The sequence below is a fragment of the Emydura macquarii genome, unplaced genomic scaffold (genome assembly GCF_026122565.2).
Source record: "Emydura macquarii macquarii isolate MOO-44397 ecotype Brisbane River unplaced genomic scaffold, CSIRO-AGI_Emac_v2 contig_3287, whole genome shotgun sequence".
NCBI classification, from domain to species: domain Eukaryota; kingdom Metazoa; phylum Chordata; order Testudines; family Chelidae; genus Emydura; species Emydura macquarii.
In genome coordinates, this window is record NW_027133424.1 from 6,916,009 (window position 1) to 6,926,021 (window position 10,013).

Sequence of the window (10,013 nt, forward strand, 5' to 3'; positions counted from 1 at the left end):
TTCTTATTGCTGAGAATTTTTTCCTCATGTCTAGCTTAAACCTTTCTTTCTTTAGCTCCAGAACATTTTCCCGTGTCCTACCATCTCCAGACCCTGCCTTTGTTTATAGTTACCTTGCAGGTATTTTTAGATTGTGATCCTGTCTTCTTGGAACATGCTCTTCTCCGGACAGCATAAACTGGGCTTGAAATGAGAGGCCTCTCTATGAAACTGGCCAATCAGATTGCATTTCCAGGATGGACTCTAACTCATTGTCATAGTCAACTGGAACAATCTGATTGGACTCTGTTTTGCAGGGGAAGGGAGAGAGATTTAAAACTCCTTTGCTCTGCATTGCTAAATCCTGTGAGTTGGAACTTAGTCCGGACAACTTTTGCTCATTTACAACAAGAAATATTGGCAGTCTTCAGGGTATGTTCAAATTGGCGAGAGGGGATGGTCCTAGGATGCCTGGGGACTGAAGTAAGCACCCAAGTGCTTGGATTTTACCCAAAGTTTATCTAAACTCTATGAATCCCTTATGCCTGCAGAATTGGACTGTAAATCTCCCAAGAATAAGCTCTCATGAGGCTTCTGATATGTTCTCTTTCAACTCACTGATAGTACAGTGAGAAACTTATCTATATATCCCATATCTGAGCCCCTAATCTTGAGGGATTCAGAGATGCAGTCTGCATTCAGTTTTAGTACTGGGTGAAATTCATGTCAGTTCTTTTTAAAGATTCTCCCATTCCGAGTTCTGACAGCATCCCTTGGGCATTCCCGGCTCTGTGGCTGGGTTACAGATCTGTCACAGGTTCCCATTGGGGTCTGTGTTGACCCCCGAGATGGACCGCTCAGTATGTGCCCCCCGATCGGGGGAGCCTCTGGGGTTGTTATTTCCTTGCGGGGTTTCCTTGTTGGAGTAATGCTGCCTTGTCAAAAGGTTTGTGGAAGTTGCCTGATGCAGGGCTGTTGCTGCTCTGCTCTCTTAGGCTTCTCTGCATCCCCTTCCTTTGTTGCTCTTCCTCATTTATACCAGGTTTTGCCTCCTTCACGTGGTTCAGCTGTGGGTGTCTGCCTCCAGGACTGGCAGCTCTTGCAGCTGTACATGGGCATGGCAAATCTGTTTGTTTGCAGGTAGGGAAAGCTCCCTTCCCCCTCCTGCCTAAGTCTTGAATGGGGCTTACAGATCCCCTTACAGGGCCTCGATGGTCTCAGGGCCTGACCAAAATTTCAGCCTGCAGGGCATTATCCCCAAGTAGCTCCTGCAGCTGGTGGATTCTCTGTATCTTAAAGTCTTTAAACCATGATTTGAGGACTACAATAACTTAGTCTTAGGTTAGAGGTCTACTACAGGAGTGGGTGGGTGAGGTTCTGTGGCCTGCGTGGTGTAGGAGATCAGACTATATGATCATATTGGTCCCTTCTGACCTTAGAGTCTATGAGTCTGTGAGCTCCAATGAGATGTACTGGGTGGTGGGCAGGGAAGAACTAGAATTTAAATAGTGCCTGGAATTTTATGCAGATAAGAGCTGGTGAAATGGACTGATGGGAAACAAAAAGAACTGGTTATGGGAACATAAAGGTAGCTGCAGAAGCCCACCCTGATGATTTTCCATCGTTCCTTGTTTTCAGAGGTCCTTTTTCTCTACACCTGTTTGTCCAAAGTTCATGCGTCGTCTCCAGCTGAGCAGGTTTATGGGCGAAATGCCCGTGGCTGTGGCGGGAGAGAGGGACAAAACTTTTATTCGTGTAGTCTACTACCACAATGGCCCAATGGAGTCTGAGGGGCAGGCTCTTGCATATCACAGTGGTGGGGACAGTATAAGAATCAACATAAAATAGAAAATATGGCACAAATCTGTCCCCTGACTGCTGTATGGGTGGAAAGCACAGAAATGTCGGAGGCAAGGGGCAGGAAGCCCATACAGATGAGTTCCTCCACCACCACCAATACCTTTAACAGATTCATAGATCAATATGTTTTAAGACCAGCAGGAACCATTATGATCATCTGCTCTGACCTCCTGTATTACCCAGCCAGAGTTCCTCCCCCAGTTATTCCTGCATAGGCCCATAACTTCTGGTTGAGCTACAAAAAAACCCTGGCTGAAAGACTTCAAGGGATGGAGAATCCACCACCGATCCGCGGCTGGTGAGACCAAAGCAGCAGACAAAGACAAAGGGAGCTAGCCAGCTGAGTTCTCCAGTGGAAGAAGTCAGGGAGGTCAGGTTTTTTTGGTTTGTTTTTCCTTTCCTTAACCTGCAGGTTCTCTGCAAGGAGGAACCCACAGTGGGCAGAAAACGGTGCATGGCTCACACTGCTAGTTCTTCCTCTACCTGCACCCGTGGAGCCCTGCCAGGTGGGCATCCTGAGCCTGGAGGCTTCCCTCCAGGCCCTGGTCTTCACTTGCTGGGAAAGCAGCCTGGATGTCCTCATGGACAAAGGCCAGGCAGGGGGTACTACCTGCTGTGAGGGGTGCCAGTCAGTGGAGTCCCTCAGGAAGCAGGTAAGAAAGCTGCAGGAGAAGGCGGCTTGTCTGTGTCGCATCCAGGAGCATGATGACTTCATCAACAGGACACACTTGGAAACCTCCGGGATGGAGGATGCTAGCTGACCACAGATGACTACAGTGGCACTAGTGGAGGAAGGAGAACCAGGGAGGAGACAGGTGGCCAGCCCAACAGTGCTCCATGCCCCAATCCAGATTTCCTGTCCTTTGCAGGCCGGTATGCTGTGCTGGCAACCAGAGGTAAGCAATAGACACAGATGGCTGAGATCAGCTCCTCCCCCCCCCCGCTGCCCTACTCCTCTGCTGCCTGCAGCCGCCGCTGGCCATGCTGTTCAGGACTGGGAGCCTACCTCCTGATCTGCTGCACGGAGCCGGGCGAAGGCTGATGTCAGGGTGTTCCCCTCCTCCAACCATCGTATACCCAGGCAGGTAGATCACACCCCTCTCTCCAGTCCTTGCCCGGAGCTGGCCCCGTGTGTCCAGGAGTCAGGTTGGGACAAGGTTTTGGGGCTGCTCAGGTGGGGGAGAGGGGTGCTGTCCCTGGCACATTCAGGGAATAAATCTCCCCCCAGCCAGCCCTGCTTTGGAAGTTTCAGGCTGCAAAAGCAGTGCTGTGGAGTAGTGCCCGTGCAATCTTTCCCTGCTGTGGAGAAACAAGCACAAACTGCCACCACCACAAATATTGCTTAAATTACACTTAAAACTTTCCCAATTTTTTCCAACTCTCTCATTTCTTTAGTGAATGGCAGCACCCTAGTCTAGCCATTTAGTCCCACTGCTCTGTGGGCATCTTTCCTTTGCCTACAAAGGGCTTGGGGTCAGGTCCATAGGCTGTGACACAAATCTGATTCCTCTGTGAATGGCTGGATTTTACCAAATCTCCCCAGAGGGGGGCTGCACTTTTCTAGGGCCTTTTTCCCAGAATACCTTTTGAGAAGCTGCTGGCCCACAACTGCTTCTTCAAGCAGCCATTTTGCAGCTGTCTGCTGTATCTTCTCTTCCAGTTGATAAATATTCTTATCTCCTGTTATACTTACTCTTTAGCATTTCTGGGGTACGGCAGAGATTCACAAACTTGAGTACCAGCCCTGAATTTCCTTAGGTGATGTTTACTGTCACCAATCCTTACAGTAACACACTAGAAACCTCCTTCCAACTTAATCATTTGTATTTTTCGTAACTGTGTGTACAAACCCTTCAGTGCACATAAACCCAAGCCAATCTGAACAATTCGTAAGATTTAACTGCCAAAATGTGTTTGTTATAGTTCCATGCTACTAACATCCATCATTTAATTATACTCTTGATAGTGATTCTTTTTAAAGGTATAGACAAATGTGTTAATATAAAAAAAAATCTGTTTCAACAAATAGATTGTACTACTTTTGAGCTAGTTTTTAAATGACTTTGGGCTATTAATGCAATAGAAATCTGGCAACCCTTTGCCGATTTTTCCCAGCTTGTTCCTACAACTCCTATAATCCTCCACTTCATGGCGCTCTTCACTTCAGCAGGAAGTTTATTAGCTTGCGGAGCTAATTCTTGAGTTGAAATGATCCCATGTCTACACACACACACTGCTGGAGGTTGGAAGAATTCTGTTTTTCAGACATGGTTTTATATCTTCTCATGTAAGTATTTTTTTAAACTATATATGTATACAGATGGCCTCTTATTTTACCAAATCAGAGTAGGAAGTTGCAATAATGCCAAGCCTTCCATGTAGTTGGGGGGAAAAAGAAGGAAATAATGTTTTTTAAAAAAAACTGTTTTATTTTTGCTTCATAGTGTTTTCTATGCTTTTTGTTTCATTAAATTGCACAAGTATTCACTACCTCATTGAAAGGCATTGCAGACTTTGAAACATATTTAATTTAATACAAATATAATAATAAAATAAAATCTACACTATTCTTACTACATAAATCTGAATTTATCATGTGCCATGTTGCTGCTCTTCAAGAAATGAGAACATCTCAAAGCAAACAGAAGGAGCTATGTGATGAAGCTGAAATTATTGCCAAGGAGCTTGAGATTGCTATTCTGGGTCAGGCAGTTGCAACTGCTGAGCACAGCAATACAAAAACAGCAAGAAGACCTCACAAAATATCCTCCAAGCTGGCCTTCTTTTTTGTTTCTACTATACTGGGTCAGTCATCTGCACAGGATGTTCCCAAGAGCACTCAACAATCTATAAAATCCTTTTCCAAACTGAATTCTTGCTGAGCTTGATAGATGATTCACCTCCAACTCCAGTTTGCTTTTTGCATTAACTGCTTATGACCCAAGGAGCGACCATTGTCTTGATGACGAGAAACTGAAAACAATTGCAGATCACTGTGGATCCACAGTCACCAATTTTGGCAATCTGGATGCAGAATTCAAAGTTGCCAAGAAGCACATTGCACCAAGAAATATTGACTTCAATTTCTGAATTCTGGAGTGTTCTCAATGACTTACCCAGGGGTTACCAGCCTTGCTGTCTATGGTTGATATTGTGTCAAACCTTAGGCCTGGTCTACACTGACAGTGGAGGTCAACGTAACGCCACTTACATTGACCCCCTAAAGTATGCGTCTCCACTGGCATGTCAGTTCCGCCAACCTAAATCGCAGTAAAATCCAACTTAATAAAACCACCTCCACAAGTGGCATAGTGCTGAAGTCTAAATCTGTGGGTCAAATGAACATCAGTGTAGGCAGGGCGCAATGTAAATCGATGTCATTGGCCTCTGGGAGGTATCCCATACTGCTCTGTTCTGACCACTCTGCACATTGCAGTCTGCTGCACTGTGGCCACATAAACAGGAAATAGCTCCTCCCCGCAAGCCCCAGGAAATTTTGAATTCCTATTTCCTGTTTGGTCAGCGTGGAGAGAGCTTGCCAGCACAGCTGATCATGGCGACTGCATGCCATAAATATGCTCCATCCTGGAGTCGACCTGAGGTCTTGGATCTCATCTGTCTGTGGGGCAAAGAGTCTGTTCTGGCTCAGCTCTGAGCCAGCAAAAGAAATTTGTATATCTACGAGAAGATATCTCGCAACATGTTGGAGAAGGAGCACAACAGGGACGTGCAGCACTGTCCCGTTAAGATCAAAGAACTGAAGCAGGCTTATCAGAAAACTAGGGAAGCTAACAGCTGTTCTGGCTCCTTGCCCAAAACATTCCACTTTTACGAGAAGCTGCATGCGATTTTTGGGGGAGACCCCACCACTACGCCACCATACAGCATTGATACCTCGGGGGAATCCGAGGCCAGGATGAATGAGGACAAGTCCGTGGATGAGGAGGAGGAGGATGAGGAGGAGAACAGGAGCAGGCGAGTGTGATATCCCTTCTCCCTGAAAGCCAGGAGCTGTTTGCAACACAGGAGCAGCCCACACTGAGGCAGGAAACCATGACTGACCAGGATGCTGGGGAAGGCACATCTGGTGAGTATGTACTGCAAATTGCAGGTCTTTGGTTATATCACCTGTCCAGAATCTTGTACCAGCAGGAAAAAGTGGTGTGTGTGGCGATGGGGCTGTGCTTCCTCGTACTTGGTGTGCTTAAGCATTGGGTTCACCCTGTAAAAGATTATTTATGTGCATTGGGATGCTCCGAGAATCCTCCATGCATATCTCCAAAAAGCTTTCATGCAGGTACTCTGCAATCCTTTGGAGAAGGTTTCTTGGGAAGGCAGCCTTATTTCTTCCACTGCGATAGGACACTTTCCCCCACCACTCTGTTATTAATTGTGCAGGCATCATCATGAAACACAGCATAGCAGCATAAGGGCCAGGCCTGTAGCCAGATACTTATAGCAAAACCTCCCTTTCCACCTCTGTGACCTGCAGCAGGCTGATATCACTCAGGGTTACTTACGGAAGATGGTGCAAATTTACAGTAACTGACCAAGAAAGTTTTTGAAAGTGTGTGTTATTGCACAGCTGGGTATGGTTTCTTGGTTCAGCACACCACAAGTCCCTAAGCAGGACGTTGTTGTTATAGTCCTATGATTTTTGTAATCCAGAGACGATTAACCTGTACTCACCCCATGCCCTTTCTTCCGCCTGTTAAAAGCCTGATCAATTTGGAGCCTGACATCCAGGCTGCTCTAGGGAGAATGGACTTGTGCAGCATTGGTCCCAGGGATTTTACGAACACAAATGCACTCACCACTCACTTACCACGGCTGGAACAGCACTCCAACCCCTGCAATAGTCAGGCAATGAAATGCGTTTATAGCCTTCCCTTGGGAATGTTCAGGGGACTTATTTTTACATTGTAACATTGTTTTTCATCCATGGGATGAGTTAATAATGGGTACCTTGTGCTTTTCTTCCCTCACAGTGGACAACGTGGCCTTCAACACACCACCGTCTCATACTCCTGCACAGCGCCTGTCACAGATAAGAAAGCGGGGGAAAAAACCCAGGATGACATGTTTAATGAGCTAATGAATGCCTCAGCAGCTGCTGACACAGAGCTAAGAGCATGGACGATTACATTATCTGATAAACTGAACATGGACATGGACAACAGGAAGGCAGCACAGGACTATGAGCATTCAACACAAGAAGAGATGCTGCGTTTAATGCATGATCAGTCAGACTTGTTGAGGCATCTGGTTGAGCTTCAGGAAGCTCAGCAGCAAGACAGACTCCCTCTGCAGCCCATGCAAAACTCTAAGCTAATGCACTCTTTCCTAGCCCCCACCCCAAAGCAGTCTAGGAAGAGGTTGAGCAGGGTGCAGTACATGCTGCACTCCTTGCCAGTTGAGGTGAGTAGAAAGAAGCAACAGCACCTTTAAGTAGTGGGGATGTGTGATTCTTTCCTGTGCACAGCCAAAATGGGCTCTGTATCCCTGGCCCCACACAATGAATGCGAAAATTTCCATTCTATTCCATTTCTCCCCTCTGTGAAGAATCACCAATAAAGAAAGTACTGCTTTCCAGTTCATTACTCTTTATTTATTTATTGATAAAAAGGGAATAAAGGGAGGAGGAAGTGGGGGGGGGGGAATGGATCAGAGGGGGAGGAGAAAGGTTGGAAGGGAAAACATACTGCTTCACATTTCATTATTGTTTATTTATTGATAAGGAGGAGAAAGGAGGGGGACTAGAACAGTGGGGGAGAGGGAGGGAGGAACTGGCTCGATGGGGGATGGGTAGGGGATGCAAAGTGAAAGTACAGATTAGCAACGCATGTTACTGTTATGTCTTGTTGCAGAAGTGGTTTTTCAATGCTTCCCTGAGGTGCAGCGCTCTGTGATTGGCTCTTAGTGTTGCAGTGGCATCTGGCTGCTCAAAATTTGCAGCCACCCTATCTGCCAACCCAATGGGAACTTCTCCCCCTTTGTCTCACAGACATTATGGAGCACACAGAAGGCAGAGATAACTATTGGGATTTTTTTTCACTGAGATCTAACCTAGTGAGCAGTCTTCTCCAGTGTGCTTTTAAACATCCAAATGCACATTCCACCACCATTCTTCACTTGCTGAGCCTAGTATTAAAATGCTCCTTCTTGCTGTCCAGGTGCCCAGTGTAGGGCTTCATTAACCAGGGGAGCACGGGGTAGGCAGGATCACCCAAGATCACTATTGGCATTTCAACATCGCCAATATTTATTTTTTGGTCAGGGAAAAAAGTGCCCGCCTGCATCTTTTTTAACAGACCTGAGTTCCTAAAGATGCGCGTGTCATGCACCTTTCCAGACCACCACACATTGATGTTGGTAAAGTGTCCCTTGTGATCCACAAGGGCCTGCAACACCATTGAGAAGTATCCCTTTCGATTTATATACTCTGTGACAAGGTGGTCCAGGGCAAAGATAAGGATGTGCATGCCATCTATTGCCCCGCCACAGTTTGGGAAGCCCATTGCGGAAAAACCTTCCACTATGTCCTCCACGTTTCCCAAAGTCACTACCCTTCTTAGCAGAAGTCTATTAATGGCCCGGTACACTTGAATCACAGCTATTCCCATGGTGGATTTACTGACTCCGAATTGATTCCCAACTGACTATAGCAGTCTGGCATTGCTAGTTTCCACAGAGCGATGGCCACTCTCTTCTCCACTTTCAGAGCTGGTCTCAAGCGAGCATTCATACGTTTCAGGCTGGGGAGAGCTCTCCGCAAAGTTCATTCAAAAGTTCTGCAGCCACCACTCATCATCCCACATCTTCATAATGACGTGATCCCACTAGTCACTGCTTGTTTCCTGGGACTAGAAACAGTGCTCCACTGACTGCAGATCGTGCATGATAGCCTGTAGCAAATGGGAATTGTTTCATTCTATGGCTTGTAGCAAGGGGGCCTTTGTAACATCACAATTATCAGCGCTGCAGCTCCTATTTGCCCCTGAAAAATACTGCAGAATAAGTTGTGAGGTGTTTGTGATGCTAACAATAATAGCGCAGAGCTGAGCGGGCTCCATTCCTCTCAGAAAATGGTGTGCACGTGGCAGAGACGGAAGGGTTTGAAAAAATGGAACGAAAAGGAGATCGTCCGTTTGTTTTGGACTGGGGCAAGTGGAGGGGGGAGTACATTGCATCATGAAAGGACGACAACCTTCCCAAAACCTTCCTCTGCAGCTAGTTGCACTGTGGGATAGCTAGTGGGGACCCAATGCACTGAGTCAATGAGCGTGGTGTGATCATGCTCCTCTGACTTCTAAAATTCGGTGGGTGAAAGTCAATTTAAAATAAAGCGTCTTCACTCTGCAGTGTAGACATACCCTTATTGTTTCTACAGCATCAAATGAGAGGTACTTCTCTGTGCTCTAGAGAATAAAGGACTCTTAAGATCCACAATGGAATAATACAGTGCTTTTATCAAAAGAAGAATGGAAGCCTGCAACTGGCCTGCCAATGAGGGAAGGTTTCTCTTTTCAAAGTGCATTTGTTGCTCTCATAAGGTATGTCTACACTGTAGCTGGGATTGAGCCTTCCAGAAACGAGCTGAGAGGAAGCTATGCCTGGCACAGTGGGAGGTTCTCTCCGATAGCTATGTTGGTGTGCCTCACTCTTGGTCAGTGGCATCCCTCCCCCAGCTATGGCAGCTCAGCATTTACCCAGTCCTACTCTGGCTGCTAGTCCAGTCTCGAGCACCTCCACCAGTCTCCTAAGGCATTTCAGTTCTGGTTTCCAGCATCGCTTGCTAATGCACCAGGGCCCCCTATATTCGCCAGTCAATCCTCACTCCTGAACTGCAAATCCCTCCTTCTGCCACCTGTGTGACGCTGCTAAAGCATCTCCAGCCTGATCGTCTTCTTGCAGGCCCAGCTACCTCCAGCACGACCTCAAATGGAAAGAAGTGGCTCCCTATTGAAGTCATGCCACTGAGTACCAGGACAGTATGTTGGGTAGACTTTTATAACAGGACTCATGGTGCCATACCTAGACAGTGCAGGCCCCTGCAAGATGATGTTAAGCAACTGTAGATGAATTTGTGAGATCTCTAGTGGGTAAAGGCCACACACCAGGGTGGTGGTTCTAGAAAGAGATGCCCAGCCACAAGAGAAGAAAGGTTCCTATAC